At 45.5% G+C, this 23,772-nt stretch overlaps 1 long non-coding RNA gene across 1 annotated transcript; it reads left to right on the forward strand.

The window, feature by feature from the left end:
- The first annotated feature begins 426 nt into the window (after positions 1-426).
- Positions 427-16,192, forward strand: LOC146346678 (uncharacterized). Its single transcript, XR_014789826.1, has 4 exons — positions 427-479; positions 2,822-3,038; positions 5,765-5,857; positions 15,845-16,192. It is a non-coding gene; the product is annotated as an uncharacterized LOC146346678 (long non-coding RNA).
- The last annotated feature ends 7,580 nt before the right edge of the window (positions 16,193-23,772 follow it).

Consider the following 23,772-nt stretch of genomic DNA (forward strand, 5'->3'; position numbering starts at 1 on the left):
ATATTTATGTCCCTATATTCATATGTTGGGGAAAAAAATGGGTCTAGTATTATTTGCTTAAAGTTCTATGTCCAACTTTGCTCTATCCAAGTGTGTGCTCATCTCTACTGAGAAAGAGATATTATGGGCTTACATCTTCTGTAGGAGGCCTGCGCTTATCTTGATTAACTAAAGATTTCTGAGTTCACCACGACTCAGCAAAATATAGATAGTTTCATCCCTGATAGCAGCTTAGATAAGTTTTTGTGCAGTTCCTAATTCTGCTGAGTCATCTCAGAACTATATAAACTTTAGTTTGCAAATAATATGGTACTATGATACAACTCCACTTCCACTCCACACTAGAGATGTACAGACTGTGTAAAATACACTCTGTCTGTGTTTCGTGGATTGTCAGGTGCCTTTTGTTCCTTCGCCCTTCCACAGAGGGATGCGGAAGATTTCTTTTTCGTCATGCAGAAAAATCCACAAATAATTGCGTAAGTATTTACATAACTATTTAGATAATTTACCTCAATAAGTAACATTTAATGTATTGTCCCCATTCCATTCAACATTTCCTCAGCAGAAACTTACATATTTGCCTACGAATATGTACGCATAAATTTTGGGAAAGTTAAAAAAGAAATCATCTGAAAGTCCACGGTCTCTGCATGGCCTGAGGGTCACTCTGCAGCAGATTTTGCAGGTTGGATTCTTAGAAATCCAGGCTCATTTTAGTCCAACTCTAATTTCTCCAGCATCCCTACTCCCCCACCGCCTGCCCCCCCCCCCACACACACACAGACACACAATGCTGAAACCTTTAATCAGTTATAACAAGAGTTCAAACAGGAAGTGCAAGTCATGTTTCTTGTTTTGGTACTTCTTCTATAATGTTTGAAAAGCAAATTTATGCATTATCTGCCTGTGAATGAATGTAGACAACAACTCAGCTGAAATTAGTGTCATCCTTTATGATAAGTAATGTCTTAACAGTACTCCATTCTATTAGGTTTACTTGAAGTTATGTTCATTTTAAATGAGTTCTTCAGTTTTTGCTCTTGATGGAGCAGTCATTGGGAGAAAATAAACATATAAATCCATATACTACTTCAGATATAAGATTTGCTCCTTCATGATTATGATAACTTTTTTTGCATACGGCTGAACCCTAGCATGTTCTGTTGAAATCCAATTATTTTAAAGTGGAAACCAGCAATCAGAAATACCTGGCTGAAGAGCTCTTTTCTGTTTCTTCAGATATTTATGTTTTTCTTTCTTTCATGGCTGGCAAATGTCTGAGAGCATAGAGAGCTGGAGACACCCCCTCCAGGAAATCATCAGTGTAAGCAACAGTTTCTGTTCCACAGAATATGCTCCATCTCATCTTCTTCTGTGCACAAAGTTCCAAATACTTATTTCAGAACGCTGTAGAGTTTGATCTTGAACTTGGGGGCATACTGAGTGGTTGGGTGTTCATTTGCTTGTTTGTTTGTTTAAATTATGGATGGGATATAATGAGAGATGTGCAGCAACCCCCCCCCCAAAAAAAAATCTTCCTGAGAAATGCTGCTAGTAGGGTATCAAAATTATTTAGGATTCCCTCTGAGGGAATATTGGAGGATGATTATCAATGGAGAAACAATGCAGTGGCAAAAGGGTTAAGTGCATAATCCTCTGCATGTTTAGACAGAGAAAATGCCTATAACTCCCAGCATGGCTGGCTGGGGCTTGCTGGGAGTTGTAGGCCTTTTCTCTGTCATAACATGCATAGGATTGTGCCCTAAACCTCACTTCCCAGTGCACTATGGCCCTGCTCCATATCAGGTGACCACCACAGTTGCTTTTGCTAAAAAAAAAGCACATATTGTGTTTGAACCTTGTACTTAATATAAAGGTAGTTTGGCAGTAAAGGTAGTGGCTGGCTATAGAAACACCAGTATATATAACCACAGTGGAGGCTGGTGGCTCTGATTTCAGTGGGGCTGTAAATCCATTCTGGGTTTCAGTCAGAACCAGACAGAACTCTAAAGGAGCTCTGCAAGGTGCTAAACCATATCCAGCAAATGGGTTCAGCACCTTGGATAGCTCATTTAGTGTTCTGACTGGTTCTGACTGAAACCCAGAATGATTTTATAGCCCCACCGAAATCAGAGCTATCAGCCTCCACTGTGTAGCCATGCTGTTCCATCTTCAATATTGGGCTAATTATCATCATACTTGGGATACTTGCCAATACTCTATAAATGTAAGTATTGTTTCATACAGTTTGAAGTTACCAACTTTTTGTGGAAATGATTTGTGTGTTTCAGCTCCACACTAGAAAATTGGTGTAGAATGAAGAAATCACAAGGAAAACACTTCTGAAAGAATTGTCATATTGCTATCCATCACCCCGCCTTTTTTTTTTTTTTTTTGCATTTCAGGTGACTAATTTGAAATAGCTTGAATAAAGCTCTCATACAATATGAGACAATGACAGAATGTTAAACATCAGCATTTTATTTATTATTTTATTATTATTATTATTGCATTTATATCCCGCCTTTTTTCCTCTTGCAAGGAACTCAAGGCGGCTTACATTATCCTCCTCCTCTCCATTTTATCCTCACAACAACAACCCTGTGAGGTAGGTTGGGCTGAGAGTGTGTGACTGGCCCAAAGTCACCCAGTGAGCTTCCATAGCCGAGTGGGGACTAGAACCCGGATCTCCCAGCTCCCAGTCCAACACTCTTGCCACTGCACCACACTGGCTCTCACACTGGCATCCCATGCCTTAGCTTTCATGCAATTCCATTTTCTCTTTCATTAACTTCAGGTTTTACATTTTGGTTCACAGGTAGATTTCAAGCCAGCTGATATTAACTCCATTATGTGAGGGTGGACATTTTCATAGAAATATGTTGTTGAAAGTATTACCTCTTCATAGTAGCATCTCACTGCCATGGATGATGAAAACAAGGGGCTGAAAAAAGCAGCCATGACCATGGATGCATGCAGAGTTCTTTTCTGATTGCCATTTTAGACTGAACATCCTACAAAAGGGGTTCTCTCAGGTAACGTTATATTCCTGAACAGTGAGAAAAATGAGATGGGAGAATTGGTAGAATACTGATTGATGATCAGCTTGAAGAGGCTGCCCTCCCCCCCTCTTTCATCCACTTTCTTGTTCCCCCTGTTTATGGCCATGCTGTTCCTCTGTGTCATGATTTAGGAATTGTAGGAGATACCAGCTGTATGAGGGAAATCTGTCCTTGCTAAAGAAAATTTCAAAACTACCCCAAAGGCAGAAAGCTTGAAAATCATTGCCTTAACCTAGGTTTAGGCAATGTGGTGTCTGTGGGCACCAACACTCCTGCAACACCTTTTTTTGGTGCCCACCAGTATGCCCTATCCCTCCCACTTAAAAGTAATAACAACAATACATTTTCTTATTGGCAGCTGGATTGCTGTAAAATAGGTTTCTGTTGGTGTTGAAAACTGGGTTCAAAGGAGTTGTTTGGTGTGATGTCGCTTAGACCACACCTCTGCCTTGTACTCAGTTTTTGTGTAGGGATGTTGAAAAAGTCCACCACAGACTCCAGTGAAAGAATCCGGCCCCCCAGAGTCTGTGGTAGAACAGACTACCCCCACCCCCGAAATCCCCCCCGGAACAGACCTACCTGGTGGTGGCAGCAGCTCTGGTGGAGGCTCTGGCAGTGGCGGCTCCAGCGGCAGGTCCGGGTCGTCTTCTGGCCACTGCCAGGCTGCTGCAGCCACAAATGGCAGCTGTTGTAGCAGCTGCCATTTGCAACCCTGCCAAGCTGTGATAGGCTATATAAGTATCTACGTAGCCTATCATGGCAAAAGGCAGGGACGCAAATGGTGGCCACTGTGATGGACACCATTTGCGGCCTCAGCAGCCCGGTAGCGGCTGGAAGACAACCCGGAGCCACCACTGGAGCTGCTGCCGCTGCCAGGTAGGTGTGTTCCAGGGGGGATTTCGGGGGGTGAGGGGTAGTCCATGATATGCTACGTAGATAGTTACGTAGCCTATCATGGCTTGGCAGGGACGCAAATAGTGGCCGGTGTAGTGGCTGCCATTTGTGGCCGCAGTCCAGCTGCGGCCAGAAGTCCAGCTGCAGCTGGCCCTGGCCAGCGACTCCACAGCGTTGTTGTGGAGCAGAGCCAGATGGAGAGGATTCCACAGGGGAAGGGATGGATCACCTCCCCCCTGGACCCCAGCGCACTGGACTGGGTCGCCTCCCCCCTCCTACGTACCCCAGCATACAGAAGTGGGGTTTCATACACCCCTATCTTTGGGGCAGCTTCCTTGTCATTTGCCACACCTCCCATGGCAGCCATTTTGTGGTGGTGCCCAGGACAGTTTATCAACTTGCCAAATATGCCCACAGCCCATGAATGCTACCTACTTCTGCTTTAACTCTTCCTACCACTTATTGATTTTGTAGATCTATTCCTTCCTTCCTTTCCTGCCTCCCTTTTTATGTCCATCTAATAGAGGGGTAGGAAAATTGGGGGGGCTGGGGGCTACTTTTGACACCCTGCCCTTCCCACAGGTGGCAATCCTGATGCTGTTGTGCCACAAGATGCAGAGGTGGCTGATGATGATGATGATGGAACTGTGCTTGTATATCATAAAGTTACAAGCATGTCATTCAACAAGTATAATCAAGTTGATGCTACTCCACAGCTCTGATTAATGAGGGTTCAACTATGATTAATATTCCTGCAAAGTGCATTTAATAATGACCTGGTTCACACCATCACCACAGCCCACCGTGGCTTATTTTAGCCATGGTGTGTTGCGCCCCCCAGCAGATGCCAGGTTTGGTGATCCAAGCCCCCAAGGCTTCTTGTTCTGTGCAAACCTGGTGAGGGTGGGTTGTTGCAGTGGTTGACAAGCCACCCAGACCTAGAGATATGTGAACTCATCCCTGTCTGAGCTCTCCAGATGCCCGTCTGGCCCTGCCCCTGCTCACCAATCCTTGGACTGCACTCAAGCCCCTCCCATGCTCAGCAAGAAGCCTGCACTCACCCCTGGGGTTTGCTGTGGTCACCATTTAAAAATAAAATAAAATGGCAATCGCAAAAATGTGCATGTTTTTTGAATGTGTGAAAATGCACATTTTTGTGAATGTGCATATTGTCATGTATAAAATGCACATTTTTGCAAAGGAACATATTAATGTGTGTGCGAAAATGTGCATTTTTTGGAAAATGCGCATTTTCACGCATACACAAATATGCACATTTGCAAAAATGAGCACTTCTCCATACTCAAAGATGCTCATTCACAAAATGCACACTTTCATGTGTGTGCAAATTTGTGCATTTTGCGATTGCCAATTTATTTCTCAAAAAATGGCAACCACGATACTTGACGAGGCCCCCAGGGTGAGTGCAGGCCATTCACCGAGTATGGGCAGGGGGCAAGCACAGGCAGGGCCTCGGCAAGCAGAGCTCAGGGGTGTGGGGAGGAGCAGGTCCACCAGATTTCCAAACTGAATCAGGCGCCTGAGCCATCCCTGCCCAGAATGCATGACCCATTTTAGGGTTGCAAGTGTCTTGTCGACCACCTCAACATACCCTTGCTGGGTATGCACATAACAAGGAACTATATGTCCCAAATATTCAAAATGGTGGGGGGTGCTTCAATGGGAGGTCCCGTGGGGATATTCACCCACTGTAGCTTCTCATTATGTGTGAATTGGGGCATTATGTTTGGTAAGCTGGTTGTAGTGTTGTTTCTGATATACCCATATCCTCACTATTTCTACAGGTGAATCAAGGAATAGCTGTACATTGGCATAAATCCAAGGAGTTGTGTTAGTGAACTCATCTACCAGAAAGTGAAATGAATTCTCTTCAAGAGGTATGCATTATTCTTCCCCTTTCTCAGTTATGATCACTAGCCTGTCTTCCAAAATATTAGATATATGACTTCTTAATAATTAAATCCTCAGAAAGGGAAAAGGCATAATTTGAATCAGGCTGCAGCTCTCTTTGATTCCCTGCATTCAGATATGTTATAATGAATGTTCTGCCCAGTCATTATTAAAAACAAAGTCCATTTTGATGGATTAGTCAATGCTAGGATTGCTTCTTGAATTCAATGTTTAAATATCAGTGTAATTTTGAAAAGCATCTGTCCAACGTTAATAATTTGACATCAAATATAATTTCCTCTTCTTATATTCAATCTAATACCCTCTACTGTGTTTTTCTTATAGGAGATTAATTTTGATATAATTTGAAGCTTTGCATCCATGGTAATAGTAAAGCTGAGGACTGCACAGTTTCAATGTAATAACATTTAGTCTAGGGGTGGTGCGTGTGCCTGATTCCGTCTGGTGATCAGGCGGAACCACCTCTGCCCAGTGCCCACACCCCTGAGCCCCACTCTCCAAGCCCCTGCCCCTGCTTGCCCCCTATCTGTGCTCGGCAAATGGCCCGCACTCACCCTGGTGGCCTCATCGAGTTCTGTGGTTGCCATTTTTTGAGAAATAAAATGGCAATCGCAAAAATGCACATATTTGTGTATGCGCAAAATGCATGAGGCTGCTGGGGTGAGTATGGGCTGCTTGCGGAGTGTAGAAGGGGCTCGAGCACTGTCTAGGGGCCAGCAAGTGGGGGCAAGGGCTGGGCGGATGCCCGGAGAACCTGTACAGCTAGACTGGTGGGGATGAGGGAGAGGTGGTGTGGTGGCTCCCACTCTGTGGGACTCCCTCCCTAGGGAACTCCGTCATGCCCCCTCTTTAATGAGCTTCCGTCGTGCATTAAAAACGTGGTTGTTCAGGCAGGCATTTGGGGTGGGTTAGGGTATTTTTTAAAAAAAAATATGGTAGAATTTTATTGTTTTAAATTGTTTTATGGTATGTTGTACATCGCCCAGAGTGGCTGGGTGACCAGCCAGATGGGCGATTAATAAATTTAACAATAAATAAATAAATAATAAATACAGGGGTGGGTTCACACATCCCTAATTTAGTCAAAAGTATCTAAGAACATAAGAAGAGTCCTGCTGGATCATACCAAAGTGCCATTTAGTCCTGTATCCCATTTTCCACAGTGATCTATGGTATGACTCTGGGAAGCTCACACAGCAGACCACCAAAGCAATAGTTCTATTCTTTTGCTGCTCCCCTGTAATTAGTACCCTGAGATATACTGCCCTTGTTCAGATATCCCAGTAACTGAGTTTTGTTTTGTTTTTAAATCTGGGTTACTGTGAACAAGCCAGAGTGCTAGTGCTTATGGGTCAGTAGCTCCCATTTGGCTCCTCCTGCCATTGGGAATGGCTAACCAATCAAGGAATGTTCTTTCCCTGGCTTAGTTAGTGTTCAATCCCGTTTGTGAAATCTGGCTTGCCTGTCCCTTGACAAGCCAGAGTCATTACACAGGGTTTGTTCTTGGATTATGACTCTGGCTTGTCAGGCTAGAGATAAGCCTGAATTCCTGGATGTCACACTAAGCAAGTCAAGGTTGTTCAAGCCCATCCCCTGACCAGTGTTCAGTAGACTAAATTGTTCAGGGTGCCAGAGTTAACAGCCCTTCACCCTCCAGCAAGGGTGGACGAAAGTCACTCACCTGTCCTCGAAGCTTGTTCGCGGTGGGGGGGAGGCGCTTCGCTGCTCCCCCCGTGAAGTTCAGGCCGGGGGAGGAGGCTTCCCACCTCGCCCGGCCGAAATTCAGGCCGGGGGGGAGGCTTCCTGCCTCGCCTGGCTGAAATTCAGGCCGGGGAGGAGGCGCCTCGCCTCGCCCGGCCGCGAACTCCGAAGTTTTTTTTTAAAAAAAAAAACGCCCCCGTGATAGGCTACGTGACGATTAACGTAGCCTATCATGGCTAGATCTGCAAAGTCAGCCGTGATAGGCTACGTTAATCGTCACGTAGCCTATCACGGGCTACGTTGCCCTTATTTTCGCCGTAGTCTACGTAAATCTTTACGTAGACTACAGCGACCAAATAAGGAACAGGAATGGCGGCTCCCTATGGGGGCCGCCATTATCCGTATGCGCTTTTTTTTTTTAAGTCACCCGTGATAGGCTACGTGACGATTGACGTAGCCTATCACGGCTGACTTTGCAGATCTAGCCGTGATAGGCTACATTAATCGTCACGTAGCCTATCACGGGGGCGTTTTTTTTTTTCTTTTATTGGAATGGCGGCGGCGGCAGCCGGTCAAAAGACCGGCTGCCACTCCCGCCCCGGATGAACACCCGCCGAACTGCCGGCCGGACCTGCCACCGGGAGGGACATTTGGCAAAGGTAAGTCCCGTCCCAGGGGGGGTGCGGGAGGCAGGGGGGTGCGGAGAATTTCTCCCCGAAACTTGTGCGGGGGGCCGAACACGTTGGCGCTTGGCCCTCCGAAGTTTCGGGGAGAAATTCTCCACCATCCCTACCCTCCAGGCGCCTCAGGATGCTCACCAGAATAGCCTTCCTTACCTCCCTTGGTGCCTGCCAAGAAATAATTGTGACCAGAATAATTAGCAAGCCAAATTAGCCAAATCATAATATGCCGCACCCTTTGTGTGAAAGCAGTATGGAGTAGGAGAAAAACTTATATCAAGGCACACACACACAAAATTCTACTCAGCCCCCATGGGTGACTAATTAATTGCACATTAGAACATAGGAAGACCCCTGCTGGATCAGACCAAGGGTCCATCTAGTCCAGCATTCTGTTCACACAGTGGCCAACCAGTGCAACAGCACCCCCCATGTTCCCCACCAACTCCTGTACATAGGCATACCGCCCTGGTATTGGGAGGCCACCTTGCTAGATAGAAAGAACATAGAACATAGGAAGCTTGTTCCTTATGCTGAGTTAGACCAGGGTTTCAGGCATACATTTTTCCAGCCCTACCTAGAGATGCCAGGGATGGAACCTGTGGCCCTCTGCATGCAAAGCAGCTGCTCTACCACTGATCCACAGCTCCTCCCTAAAGAGGGCAAGGAGGGGGCAGAACTGCCTTATAAAGTTGTATTTCTTGCCTCCCTATAAGCCATATATTCCCATGTTGACCTAGAATGTGGTGGAATGGGGGAACAAATATATACCCAGAATAGTGCTGAATGAGCAGCAAGTTAAAATTATCCCCCCCCCTCAAGAAAAGGAGGGATGGAGATCATACAAATTTGGTGCACATTCAATCAGACATCCTTGCTGAGGAATTATTACATTATTTGCACAAGAGATGGGGTATCTGTCCACTCTTCCATCACATGAAGAGTAGTAGCAGCCCAGGAAGAATATGAATGGCAACACAGGGGTTCCAGAAGCAAGGGTAATTGTTTTATTCAGATTTATGGGATGGGTGTGGGTGGACTTTTCAACATCTACAGTGCTACACAAATCTGTTCTCAAAGCAACTGTCAAAAAGGCAAAGCCATCTAGGATATTCTAAAAAGCAATTTATTATGCACCTCTTTGTTTTGGCTGTTGTTCATATTGTAGGACTTTCTCATCCCACACCTCCATCTCTCCTACAACTACACTTGAAATGTTTCATATATTAAATATGAAATACTTAATTTAATAAAGAATTGTCTCAGAGGAGATGATGAAGTGAAGGGGAGAGCACTAACACGCTGCTCAAAATATAAAATACCCCAACAAGTCATTAAGGATACCATTTAAAATTTAAACTGGATTTCTGCAGACCAAAACTATGAACTCAGAGGCACAAAACTGCATATTTCATTTAGGCTGTTTCCTGGATCTTGCTTTTTCTCTCTCTTTTTTTCTTTTGCGCACTGGAATATGTGGTACAGTTGTGAGTGGATGTTTGTGATGAAACTAATCAACTCTTATTTGAAGAAAAACATGGCATGCAAAGATGTTTAACAGACTCATTTTTCTTGCATCTCTAATGTTATCTGATTCCCATCCCAAATGTTCCTCAAAACACCAATGTTAATCAGAATGTTGATCAAGGGGTTTTAGTATTTGTGATCATCATGTTCATTTGTCTATTGCTGTCATAAATCAACCTGCAACAATGAGCCTAAGTTGAGACAGTAAAAATAAGAGGCTGCAGATAACTAAGAGCTGATGTGTAGTAAAGATATCTAGGGATGTACGAAAGTCACTTACCTTTTCGTGGATTGTGTTCGTGGGGGGGGAGGTGCTCCGTCCCTCCCCCCGGAATCCTCGATGGGGGGGAGGCAATCCGGTCCTCCCCCCAGAATCCTCGACGGCCAGCTGTGCTCCACGGTGGCTCCATGGAGCAGCCGGCCAGGCCAGGGCCGTCCGCAGCTGGATTTCCAGCCGTGGACTGGCTGGTGCGGATGCAAATGGAAGCCACCGTAGTGGCCGCCATTTGCATCCAGCCAGGGAGCCGTGATAGGCTATGTAAGTCTTTACGTAGCCTATCACATCTGGGTAAAAAAAAAGGCGTACGCAAAAGGCGATGGCTACGGTGGCCGCCATTTGTGTTCCTTATTTTTCGCCGTTTTAGTCTACGTAAATATTTACATAGACTATTATGGTGAAAAAAAGGGGAATGCAAATAGTGTAGTGGGCACTATTTGCATTCCTTTTTTATTCGCCGTTTTAGCCTACGTAAATATTTACGTAGGCTAAAATGGCAAATAAAAAAGGAACGCAAATAGCACCCACTACGCTATTTGCGTTCCTCTTTTTTTTCCGCCTTAATAGTCTACATAAATATTTACGTAGACTAAAATGGTGGAAAATGAGGAACGCAAATGGTGGCCACCGTAGCCGCCGCCATTTGTGTATACCATTTCCCCCCCCCAGACGTGATAGGCTACGTAAAGACTTATGTAGCCTATCACGGCAAAGACCAGAATGCAAATGGCGGCCGCGGCAGCCGGTCAAAAGACCAGCTACCGAATCCACCACTGGAGCTGCTGCCATCCGGAACATCTGCCCCAGGTCTCGTCCCGGGGGGAATCCGCGGGGGGGGGCAGGCCGTTCCACCACGGATTTCGGGGGCCTGAATGCCAATGCATTCGGCCTCACTGAAATCCATGGCAGAATTCTCCGCCATTCCTAAAGATACCCACCAAAGCTCACAGCATAAACGTGGACTTTTCCAATAATTAATAGATCTGGATTTTATAAGGTCTGAAGTGGTCTTGCAATCTGCATTAAAGAAACCTATGAAACACATTACAAGTAAGACACAGTTAACTCTAGCCAGCAATTAGCTACATAATTATACTTCTTCAGAGAGTGAAAGAAGCTATTAGCCAAGGATATTGAAGTAATAACCCACTCTTGTAAAATATGCATACATAGCCCACTCAAAGTCATACCTTATGCTAACTTGTGGGTAGTACACTTTGATGGTGAGTTAAGAGACACCACTTTCTGTCCTTTCTTTCCTTTTCTGTCTAAAGAAATACTCCAGCCTGTGCTCTGAGGAGTCACCCCACAGGCAAACTCAACTGTGAGCAGAGCTGTGGGTGCCCAGGTCTAGCCCTGAAGGGTTGTGCCAGCCTGAATATCTGGCTCACATGCCCACCTTCTTTGGGAAATCCACTTCATTTTTAACTATTATACAAACTTAAAAACAAATTATACATACACTAGAATATATTTTGTATCAACATCCATGTGTGACGCACAAGGATGTGTGAATCAGCAAAACAACTGAACTCGCTGAGATTCTCGAAATTCCACCTCAAACCTCATTCCAACTCACATCTGCATCAGATTGTGAGTTTTGTTTTGTTTTCCTTTGTTTTGCATGAAAATGTATGCCTATTTTCATGCACATTTTCCCAAATGTACATATCACTCATACACATTTTGCAAATGTACACATTTTTCTCCCATTGATTAAAGCACATTTGTGCAATTATTCGAAGCACAGTTTTTATGCACATTTTTCACACACACACACACACACACACACACACACTAATATATATATATATATATATATATATTTGTTGTTGTTGTTGTTCAGTTGTTCAGTCGTGTCCGACTCTTCGTGACCCCATGGACCATTGCACGCCAGACCTTCCTGTCCTGCGCTCTCTCACGGAGCGTGCTCAAGTCCATATTCATTGCATCGGTGATGCTATCCAGCCATCTCATCCTCTGCCATCCCCTTCTCCTTTTGCCTTCAGTCTTCCCCAGTATCAGGGTCTTTTCCAGAGAGTTTTCTCTTCGCATTAGGTGGCCAAAATATTTGAGCTTCAGCTTCAGTATCATATATATATATATATATATATATATATATATATACATATATACATATACACACACACACATACATATATACACATACATACATACATACATATACATACATACATACATATATACACACACATAAACATACACATACACACACACACACACAGGCTGTGCACAGACACCCCGCTTCACTTCAGATGCCACCTCAGACCATCCAAATCAGCCCCACTTCAACTCAGACCGATTTGGACCCTCTCTGCTTCGACTTGGTTCCAGATCCAAAGTGACATTCTGATATCTGGATCACTCGGTTTGGACTTCAATTGGAAAACACAAATGGACATAACTTTTTTTCAGTTTTCATTATAAATACATGACACTTAGGGGACTCTCTATTGACATGGATATGCCAAATATCCTGCCAAATTTCAGACAGTTTGGCCCAGTTAGGGGTGCACGAACCCTATTCACCCATCCGGTCTGGGGCATCTGCTGAGGGGGGAGGGAGGCGATCTGTCCCTCCCCCCAGAATCCTTTCCTGCTGGCTCTGCTCTGCGGCGAGTCTGCAGAACCACTGGCTGGGCCCGTCTGTAGCCAGACTTCCGGCAGCTGCCACGCAAATGGCGTCCAGCATAGCAGATGCCATTTGCGTCCCTGCCCATGGCCATTATAGGCTACATAAAGATTTACAGAACTCCGGCTGCGGATGGCCCTGGCCAGCAGCTCCACAGAGCTGCTGCAGAGCGGAGCTGGCCAGGGAGGATTCCGGGGGGAGGGACAGAGCACCTCCCCCCCCCAAAGCAAATCACACCTGCGAAATGGTAAGTGACTTTCGTACATCCCTAATCCGCAGCCCGGCAGTAGATGGCTGCAGATGGCAGCGGATGGACACGGACCGGCCGGCACCAGGTAGGATCCGTCCCTACCAGACTTCATGTGGGAGGGGAACAGTCCATTCTGCCATGGACTCTGGAGGGCTGGATTCTAAAGAATCCAGCCTCACTGGAGTCCATGGTGGATTTCTCCACCATCCCTTGGCCGAGTCCTTTTTTGTGCTAGATGCAGCTGAAATTTGTTTTTTTTCCACAAAAACTCTCAACAAAAAGAGAGCTAAACCTCTCAGCCCCACGTCGCTGCCTCCTCCTGCCTGCTCTGCTGTCAATGACTGCATTTCTATGACAACTGAAGGAGAAGCTAATGGAGGAGTACTGGATTTTTAAAAAGGAGTCAGTTTTGCTGCAATGTGGCCCATGCAGGGCTCCACGAGCAACAAAAATTGCTTCACGGGACATACTTCCTGGTGGGGGTGGGGGTTGGAATGAACATCATCTGACTGGCAGGGGCTGCTTAACCAATAAGAGAGGCTTCCCCCCTCTATCCCCTTTCCCCTGAAAGTCCAGATGCACCTGCATTTCAGGAACAATTCTCATTGACTACAATGGGAGTTACTTCCCAGTAGGCACACATATGCTTGTGCTGGAAAAGAGAGCAGTAAATACAAAGATGGAAACCAACCCCCATTTTAACCTGCAGGATCCCTATAACAAAGGGTTGACATTTCTTCCTACTGCAATAAACTAAACAAAGGAGGATCGGAGCCTCGAGATCGTGCTGTGCCTTGTCAGTTGAGGTGGTTCTCTGTAGGGATGGCAGAGAGTTCCGCCACAGACTCCAATGAGGCCAGATTCTAAAGAATCTCCCCCCCCCCGGAGTCCGTGGTGGAATGGACCACTCACCTCTGCCACCCCACGAAGTTCACGCCGGCTGTATCCTACCTGCCTCCATCTGGGTCCGGGTCTGTCCGTTCACTCTGCTGCCATCCGCTGCCAGTCTGCAGATGCAAATGGCGTCCGGTGTAGCGGACGCCATTTGCGTCCCTGCTCTTTGCCATGATGGGCTACGTAAATCTTTATATAGCCTATCACGGCAAAGATCAGGGATGCAAATAACATCCACTACGTCATTACATAGCTTATCACACGAAGGGGCAGGGACACAAATGGCGTTCACTACGCCATTTGTATCCCTGCTCTTTGCCGTGATAGGCTACGCTGGAGCGGAGCCTGCCGGGGAGGATTCCGGGGGGAGGAATGGATCGCCTCCCCCCCCCTGCAGACCCCCCAGCAGACTCGGGTGAGTGGGGTTCGTACAGCCCTAGTTCTTTGTCAGTTCTGAGGGCGTTAAGAGGGAAAGTCTCACTGACCACAATGGGAGTTACTTCTGAGGAGACATTAATGGGTTTGTTTTGGGAAAGAGAATCGGAGCTTCGAGATCATGCTGTGCCTTGTCAGTTCAGGGGGCAAATCAGTGGTGGAAACACCCCCAAGGACTGCTAGCCATATCCTGCTCACAAGGAGGGGACAGCTAGCGAGTAGCGGTGGCTTGAGATGCTCCGCTGGTCGGCAGTCCTTGAGAGCTGACCAGGTAGGAGGAGGAGCATCACATGCCCCCCTCTGCTAGTGGTCTCCTGCTTGTGAGGAGGAGACAGCTAGCAAGTGGTGGGGATGTGCACCATGCCTCCTCCTCCTGCCTGGGTGATTCACAGTGCTTTCTGCACATAAGTCTATGTGCACACATAGACTTATACGTAAAAAGTGCTGTGAATCGCCTATATACTTAAGACTCATGGCGTTTTTTGCATATAAGTCTATGTGCACATAGACTTCCAAGCGCCATGTTTTTTTAAAAACATGGCGATTGCAGCAGTGGTGGAGGGACTGGCAAGTGGAGCAGGGGCTGGGGGGGCATCTGGAGAACCCGGACAGGGTGGGTTCTCACATCCCTAAGTAGCACCACCAGAACGATCTCTGTCTCTGAAACGCAGCCGCTTTTCTCCAGTTATTCAGTCTTCCCCCCTCCTCCACCACTGTCACTGATTGGAAATTGCTGGGTTATTTTCAGTTGATTTGGCAACTAGAGCTTCCATTCACCAAAGCTCCCTCCCTCTCTCCTCTTCCTCCTCAAGCCCTTGCTGAACTTTCTCAAGTTGATACTTTTGGTGCCAGGTTGTCTTGTTTACTCAGAACGATTCACCAAGTCAGATGAGGAGCTTCATATATAAGCTGGTTCACTTCGGGGTGCCTTGTTGCTATTCTGCTCCACCTCATATCATGCAGTGACACCTCCCAAGCAGCCCGCTTTGACTCATTATTCGGGCTTCGGACTGAGGTGGTGCACAACCCTAATATATATATGTTCCACTAATCACATGGCAAGCTTAGATATGTACAGGCTTTGACCACAAATTACATTTGGGTCTACATTCAACTCCAGGAGGTGCTAACAGGCAAAATTCTGGTCAAGAACAAACTGCAACAGATTTCTCATATGTTCCTTGTGACACAGTAATGCACTTGCCATTAACACCTGGTCATTAAGAAATTAGAAGTACCACTTCTCAAAAAATAAGCAACCCACCAACAGCATATTTCTGATGGATATCATCTGAGCATGTCAAAGCCTTCCACCTCTGCAGTGCAAGATCATATCTTTCCCAGTGTTGACAAGCATTCATACCTTTCTTCTACTTCTCCTCCAATACAACTCTCATTTTTGTATGTGTGTGTCAGTCATCCTTTCATTCAGCTTAACCGTGCTAGCAACTCTGACACAGCCTATGCTTACCCAAACCAAGGCTAACAAGTGAAGCTTATCAAACTGTGTCCTTTCTCTTTGCCTTTTTTTGATAGCAAACTTGAACTCTGGCCCTCCCATTGAAACAAACTCATCGAGTGCTTTAAAGTTCAGCTTCCCCAAGGGTTGTGGTATCAGATCTCACACAGAACCAACAGACATAACCACCTCCCTTCTTTTTGCCTGGGATTGTGCTGCTGATGCAAGAGGGGATGCTTGGATGAGACAAATCAGACAAATTCCAAGACATTATTATCATTTTTTTTAGAAGTATAGTGAAAAAAGTCTGCTGAGACTAGAAAACTCGCACTGTTTCGAAGGATGCCCTTGAATGATTTTCTGTGAACAATGAAATTCATATTGTGGCATTTTAAATGAATTAAAGGAGAATTGTTTTAAACTTTCCTGGAGCTGTGATAAGGCTATGTTTTGGGATCCAAAGTATTGTTAAAATGTAAAATGGATTGTCACAGGAGGATTGTTGTAAAATCTTGCAGGAACTGGAGGAATTACTGAGGCTTATTACATTGTGGGGATTTTGTGTGTGCCATTTGCAGATCCACATTTTCCTTCTGTTTCCTCCTCCTCCTCCTCCTCCTCCTCCTCCTCCTCCTCCTCCTCCTCCTTCTTCTTCTTCTTCTCTCTGTCTCTCTGTGTGCCTGTATGTGTGTATAATTTAGGTCCTGTTCCTATGAAATCATTGCTTACCTAGTTTCACTGGTTTCAGTGGCAAACTAAATTTCAGAAATATCTCTCAAGTAAGATAAGCTGTCATGTGAGGTACACCCCATCCTACATGACATCTTGCAGTGTGTAGTCCAAGTTGTGTTATCACTGTGCAGATACACAGGGGATGAGCAATGGCAGAAGTCAGCAACTTCATTCGTCTCTTATGGCACCTTTTCTCCAAGGAGCTCCCATTCCCCCCAATGGAGGCTGGTGGCTCTGATTCTGGGTTTCAGTCAGAACCAGCCAGAATTCTAAAGGAGCTATACAAGGTGCTGATGCCTATCCCCAAAATAGGTCTAAGACCTTGGATAGGTCCTTTAGAGTTCTGGCTGATTATGACTGAAACCCAGAATGGATTTATAGCCCCACTGGAATTGGAGCCACCAGCCTCCACTGGTGACTGGCCCAATGTCGCGTAGTCGATGTCCATACTGAACCACACTGGTTCGCAGCTGACCTTCGGGACTACTGGAACTTCATGTGATTCTGGACATACTATGAACCGTAGGGACTGGATGTGATGAATGCTTACAGTCTCCAATGAAAAGCCCATGCAGATGTGGGACAAATATGGCATTCCAAGAATACCCCAATCATCATTTTATTTCCACAGCAACTAAAGTTGCACAACTCCATAGTCTTTATCCCTACCTGAGACTTGCCTAGATTCCTTGCAATGAGATTTCCTCCCATTTATCCTTTCTTACAGCCTGCCTCTTCCCTTCTTCTTTCTCCTCCTTTTATTGCCTCCTCCACTGCAGGGCAGAATCCAACAGGGTGCTTCCACTCCCACCGATTCCCTTCCACAAGTGGTGGGTCCCACTCATTCCATTGCACAAGCGGGATTCACTGCTTATGCATGGGAGATTTAATGCTTCCTAGAGGAAGCCCCCAAACAAGCGGAAACACTCATTTCTGGAAGGAGCCAGGCCAGTGGAGTTCCCTTACATGAGGGAGAAAATTCCTTCCAGAAAAGAATATTTTCACTCATTTTGGGTTGCCCCGGAAGTGCCAAATAAACATTGCACAGTGGGTCCCACTTGCACAACAGGATTGCTAGGGCGTAAGTGCATCATCAGGGATGTAAGCGCCTCATGGATTCTGCCCATAGATTTGTAAGCTCCTTGCAACAGGGACCTAACTTCCATTGCTTCTGTTATTTTGTACCGCTTCCTTTACCTCTGTTACAATACATGCATAGCAGTGTATAAATCAGCATCATCAGCATAATCTCTTTTCAAGACCTGTCTGGACGGGCCTGTACAATCCACTGAGAAGCTAAAAAAAAAAAAAAATGGTTGAAACGCACACACGATGCAATGCTCTTTATTCCATCCAGAAAGTGTCCTAAAAAATGGTTCCGGAGGAACAGGGAGAATATCAGTTGCACTCACTGTGGTAGGCAGTGAGAAATTCTTGCTGATGGTATGAAATGCTTGCCAGCAGCTCAAATATATGATGCAGTGATCCCAGAAGCACCATCTCGAGATCTGCACTGCAGCCTCACAGGGATGGGGAAAATGTAGTTCAGTTTGCAGTTTGATGAGAACTTACCCAAATTGCACTTCCGGATCATTGTGCGGACAAGAACAAAGCTATCCACGGGTATTTTCTTGTAATGCAGTTCTCTGAAGACAGAAATGTCTACAAAAATGCATATAGTAGGTAGGGAAAGTGTGCACCAAAAGGCACACAGTCGTGGGGAGGCTGGGAATGAAACAAGTGAAATTGACAGATTTGTTCATCCCTACAGCATATTGGTGAGTGCATCAAATCCCCAACACTGCTGTCCTTTTTTGTCTATGATTATTCCTATTGGAGTCAAGAAAGTCTTGCATGCAGAAGACAAAGCTGCTCTGATGGTGCCTGCTAGTATTTAGTATACAAACCAGCAAGTCAACAGTGACATTTCATTTCATTTCCTAAAATAGGTCATATCATTTCGACACCTTAGAGACACAATCTGATAACTGGGCAAAGAAAATTCGCTGATTGGCAATCTATGGCAAGCCAAGTGAGCAGCAGGGAGGGAAGCTGCATGTATGGCTTTGAGATGAAATTTATTGTGTGGAGCAAGACCTTATAACAGAGCTGGGTAGGAGGCATAAATGTCAGAGATATCTGAAGCAAAGATCGTGACTCAAGGCTGCTATCAAGTCCAGGAAATGGCAGCACGGTGGGGGGGGGGGAGTCCATGAAAATAAAAACCAGAGTAAATAGGGACAGTGCAATACATAATATCTGAGCACAGCTATGATTTTACCCATTTAGAAAATCTGTCCCATATTACTGGAGATAAAGTTGAGATGATTTGATCTGCAAGCTTTCATGTGTTTTTGTTTTGTTTTTACATTAAACAGGTAGAGATAAAAAAGAAATGTTCCTAAAAATGCAAAATTGCTTGGTAATTGAAATTCAACCATAGAAAGCAGCATAGAATCAAGGTTCAAGGGCTATTGGAACTGGAAGCTTACATCTTAGGATGCTATGAGATCATCCAGACATCCCATGGAGATGTGGAGTGTGCAACTAACCTATTGTGGCATATCAGCTTTGTAAGTCACACTAGGTCAGGGTCAAACTAGACACAATGGGGAAGCAGTCCACATTTTGGCACCCCATTCACATAGACAGTATAGATGTGTGAATCAACAAGACTCAGGCTCATTGATGTTCTCTGAATTCCACCTCAAAATTTGTTGGGACTTTTGTCCATATCAAATTGAGAATTTTGATTTCTTTCCCTTTTCTTCTGCATGAAAATGTATGCATATTTTTGGGTACACTTTCCCAAATGCACACATCAATTGTGCACCCATTGATTAAAGTCTGCTTGTGCCCATTTTTCAAATGAATGCATGTTGTCATGCACAGGTTACAAACATATTGCACATTTTGTTCTGCAAGTTTGCATCACAAACTTTGGGTCTGTGTTCAATTCCAGGTAGGAATGTACAGAACATGTAAAATCCATTCTGTCTGTGTTTTGTGGGCTGTCAGGTCCCTTTCATTCCATTGTCCACCTGTTGACAGAATTGAATTATTTCTAGTTTCAAAAATGTGAAATTTCCCAGAAACTACATAAATACTCCCCAGATGCATATTTTCACACTTTAACCAATGGAGGAAATGCACATTTTCAACCAGGTTTTTAATTTTTTTGCATAATTTTCTATGATGACATTTTCACAACCTCCCCAAAGGTAAGAAAATGGTCTGAAAGTCCACAGGATCTGCCTGACAGGGGAAAGGTGGTCCCCTGCAGGATCCATGGGGCAGATTTATAAATATATCCAAACACATTTGGTTCCACTGCAGATTTCTCCAATTTCCCTTGTTCCAGGAGGTGTGAAGTGGATAAAAAATGAACTGAAATAAATTTATCCTACATTCCTAATATAAAGTGGCAGTGATAAGGAACTTGTGGGGAAGGAAACAAAATTCACACCAGTTGTTGTTGTTGTTGTTCAGTCGTTCAGTCGTGTCCGACTCTTCGTGACCCCATGGACCATAGCACGCCAGGCCTTCCTGTCCTGCGCTCTCTCCCGGAGCGTGCTCAAGTTCATATTCATTGCATCCGTGATGCTATCTAGCCATCTCATCCTCTGCCGTCCCCTTCTCCTTTTGCCTTCAGTCTTTCCAAACATCAGGGTCTTTTCCAGGGAGTTTTCTCTTCGCATTAGGTGGCCAAAATATTGGAGCTTCAGCTTCATTATCTGTCCTTCCAATGAGCACTCAGGGTTGATTTCCTTTAGGATGGACTGATTTGACCTCCTTGCAGTCCAGGGGACTCGTAAGAGTCTTCTCCAGCACCACAGTTCGAAAGCATCAATTCTTCGGCGCTCAGCCTTCCTTATAGTCCATCTCTCACAGCCATACATTACTACTGGGAAAACCATAGCTTTGATTAGACGGACCTTTGTCGGCAAGGTGATGTCTCTGCTTCTTACTATGCTGTCTAGGTTGGCCATAGCTTTCCTCCCAAGGAGCAAGCGTCTTTTAATTTCATGGCTACAGTCACCGTCTGCGGTGATCTTGGAGCCCAAGAAAGTAAAATCTGTCACTGCTTCCATTTCTTCCCCTTCTATATGCCAGGAAGTGATGGGGCCAGATGCCATGATCTTCGTTTTTTTAATGTTGAGTTTCAAACCAGCTTTTGCACTCTCCTCTTTCACCCTCAACAACAGGCTCTTGACATCCTCTTCGCTTTCTGCCATTAGGGTGGTATCGTCTGCATATCGGAAGTTGTTGATAATTCTCCCAGCAATCTTAATTCCGACCTCTGATTCATCCAACCCGGCATTTCTCATGATGTACTCTGCATATAAGTTAAATAAGCAGGGTGACAATATGCAGCCTTGTCATACTCCTTTCCCAATTTTGAACCAATCGGTTGTTCCATGTCTGGTTCTTACTGTTGCTTCTTGACCCTCGTACAGGTTTCTCAGGAGACAGGTAAGGTGGTCTGGTACTTCCATCACTTTAAGAATTTGCCACAGTTTGTTGTGATCCACACAATCAAAGGCTTTAGCGTAGTCAATGAAGCAGAAATAGACGTTTTTCTGGAATTCTCTTGCTTTCTCCATGATGCAGCGAATGTTGGCGATTTGATCTCTAGTTCCTCTGCCTCTTCTAAACCCAGCTTGTACTTCCGGTAGTTCTCGGTTCGCATACTGCTGAAGCCTAGCTTGTAGGATTTTGAGCATCACCTTGCTGGCATGTGAAATGAGCGCAATTGTGCGGTAGTTTGAACACTCTTTGGTGTTGCCCTTCTTTGGAATTGGAATGTAAACTGACCTTTTCCAGTCTTGTGGCCACTGTTGAGTGTTCCAGATTTGTTGGCATATTGAATGCAGCACTTTAACAGCATCATCTTTTAGGATTTTAAATAGCTCGGCTGGAATACTGTCATCTCCGCTAGCTTTATTGTCACTAATGCTTCCTAAGGCCCACTTCACTTCACTCTCGAGGATGTCCGGCTCAAGTTCAGTGACTGCACTATCATGGCTATCAGGGACATTCAGATCTTTCCTGTATAGTTCTTCTGTGTATTCTTTCCACCTCTTCTTAATCTCATCTGCTTCTGTTAGGTCCCTGCCTTCTTTGTCCTTTATCATGCCCATCTTTGCACAAAACGTTCCCTTGAGATCTCCAATTTTCTTGAAGAGATCTCTAGTCTTTCCCATTCTGTTGTTTTCCTCGATTTCTTTGCATTGTTCACTTAAGAAGGCCTTCTTGTCTCTCCTTGCTATTCTCTGGAACTCTGCATTCAGTTGGGTATATCTTCCCCTTTCTCCCTTGCTTTTCACTTCCCTTCTTTCGTGAGCTACTTGTAAAGCCTCATCAGACAGCCACTTGGCTTTCTTGCATTTCTTTTTCTTTGGGACGGATTTCGTTGCTGCCTCCTGAACAATGTTACGGACCTCCGTCCATAGTTCCTCAGGCACTCTGTCTATCAGGTCTAATCCCTGAAATCTATTCCTCACCTCCCCTGTATATTCATCCCCTATGATGAAGAGGACATCTTTTTTTGGTGTTAGTTCTAGAAGGTGTTGTTGGTCTTCATAGAACCGATCAACCTCAGCTTCTTCGGCCTCAGTGGTTGGGGCATAGACTTGAATTACTGTGATGTTGAATGGTTTGCCTTGGATTCGTACTGAGATCATTCTATCATTTTTAAGATTGTACCCCAGTACTGCTTTTCCCACCCTTTTGTTGACTATGAGTGCTACTCCATTTCTTCTAAGGGATTCTTGCCCACAATAGTAGATATGATGGTCACCTGAATGAAATTCGCCCATGCCTGTCCATTTTAGTTCGCTGATTCCCAAGATGTCGATGTTCAGTCTTGCCATCTCATGTTTGACCACCTCCAGCTTACCTTGATTCATTGATCTGACATTCCAGGTTCCTAAACAATATTGTTCTTTACAGCATCGGATTTTCTTTTCACCACCAGACACATCCACAGCTGAGTGTCCTTTCGGCTTTGGCCCAGCCGCTTCACTCTTTCTGGCGCTACTTGGAAATACCCTCTGCTCTTCCCCAGTAGCATATTGGACACCTTCCGACCTGAGGGGCTCATCTTCCGGCGTCATCTCTTTTAGCCTTGTGATACGTTCCATGGGGTTTTCTTGGCAAGAATACTGGAGTGGGTTGCCATTTCCTTCTCCAGTGGACCACATTTTGTCAGAACTCTCTGCCATGACCTGTCCGTCTTGGGTGGCCCTGCACGGCATAGCTTATGGCTTCACTGAGTTACGCAAGCCCCTTCGCCACAACAAGGCAGTGATCCATGAAGGGGTCACACCAGTATCCATGCTTTATCTCATGGTGCTCTGCTGCTTTGAGTAGTTTTCTCATATACTGTCTTACTTTTGCTATTGGAGATGGGATAGGATAAACTGCTTAAAGCAGTAGATCACAGAGAGGTAAAGCAGGGTAGATGGTTTGGTTGAGGAGCCACCTGTCATGCCCCCACTGGAGGAATCCTCCTCAGAGGAAGTGCTAGAGCTCCCAGAAATCTAGGGCACCGCAGATCAGTCACTGTCACCAGACCAAGAAGAGCCTGGGCTCTTGCAGGAGATGGTTCATCCATGTCAGGGGGAGGGGACTCTGCCTCTGAGGCAGAGGCTGAGCAACCCCTCGGCCTCCAGGAGCATTATCACCTCAAGCAACAGGCCAGTAGGGCTTCTGTGTGTCAGGGTGGAAACTGAGCTGATAGAACCCCAGAGCAGTTCTGATTCTGAGGAGGATCAGCAATCCATGGGAGAGGAGCCAGCTCATCCCCCACAGGCAGAGCAGCTGGCAGAGATTCCTTCTGCCGGCATTCCTGAGATAGATAGTGACCCTGGCAGTGAGCAAGTGTGGGAGGGGGGCTTGCTGGATGCTCGACACAGACACAAAGAGTGACGAGCGATGGAGGGCGCGGAAAGGAGGTGTAGCGCCCATTTGGCGCACAAGCAACAGCTGCTTCCCATGGACCCAAAGGAAAGAGGGAGGATCTTTCCCTAGCCCATAAGTTCAGGGTCTTCAAGTGATTCTCCTTCAAACAGGGACCAACTGCCTACCCGGAGCATAGGCTACTCTGCTGTTCATTGCTTAATCGCTGGTGATTAGCATCTGAAAGAGTCATTAAGTTGTAAAAGGATTAAAGCCTTGAAAAGAATCCTTTTGTCTGTATCTTGAGTTGGCTATTGGAGTGTACTGAAAGAGGCCGCTAGAGCACTCCTGACACTGTGAGAAGAAGTGATCT

This window comes from Heloderma suspectum, chromosome 4, assembly GCF_057233095.1.
Source record: "Heloderma suspectum isolate Gila_16-S chromosome 4, 16-S_ref, whole genome shotgun sequence".
NCBI classification, from domain to species: Eukaryota; Metazoa; Chordata; class Lepidosauria; order Squamata; family Helodermatidae; genus Heloderma; species Heloderma suspectum.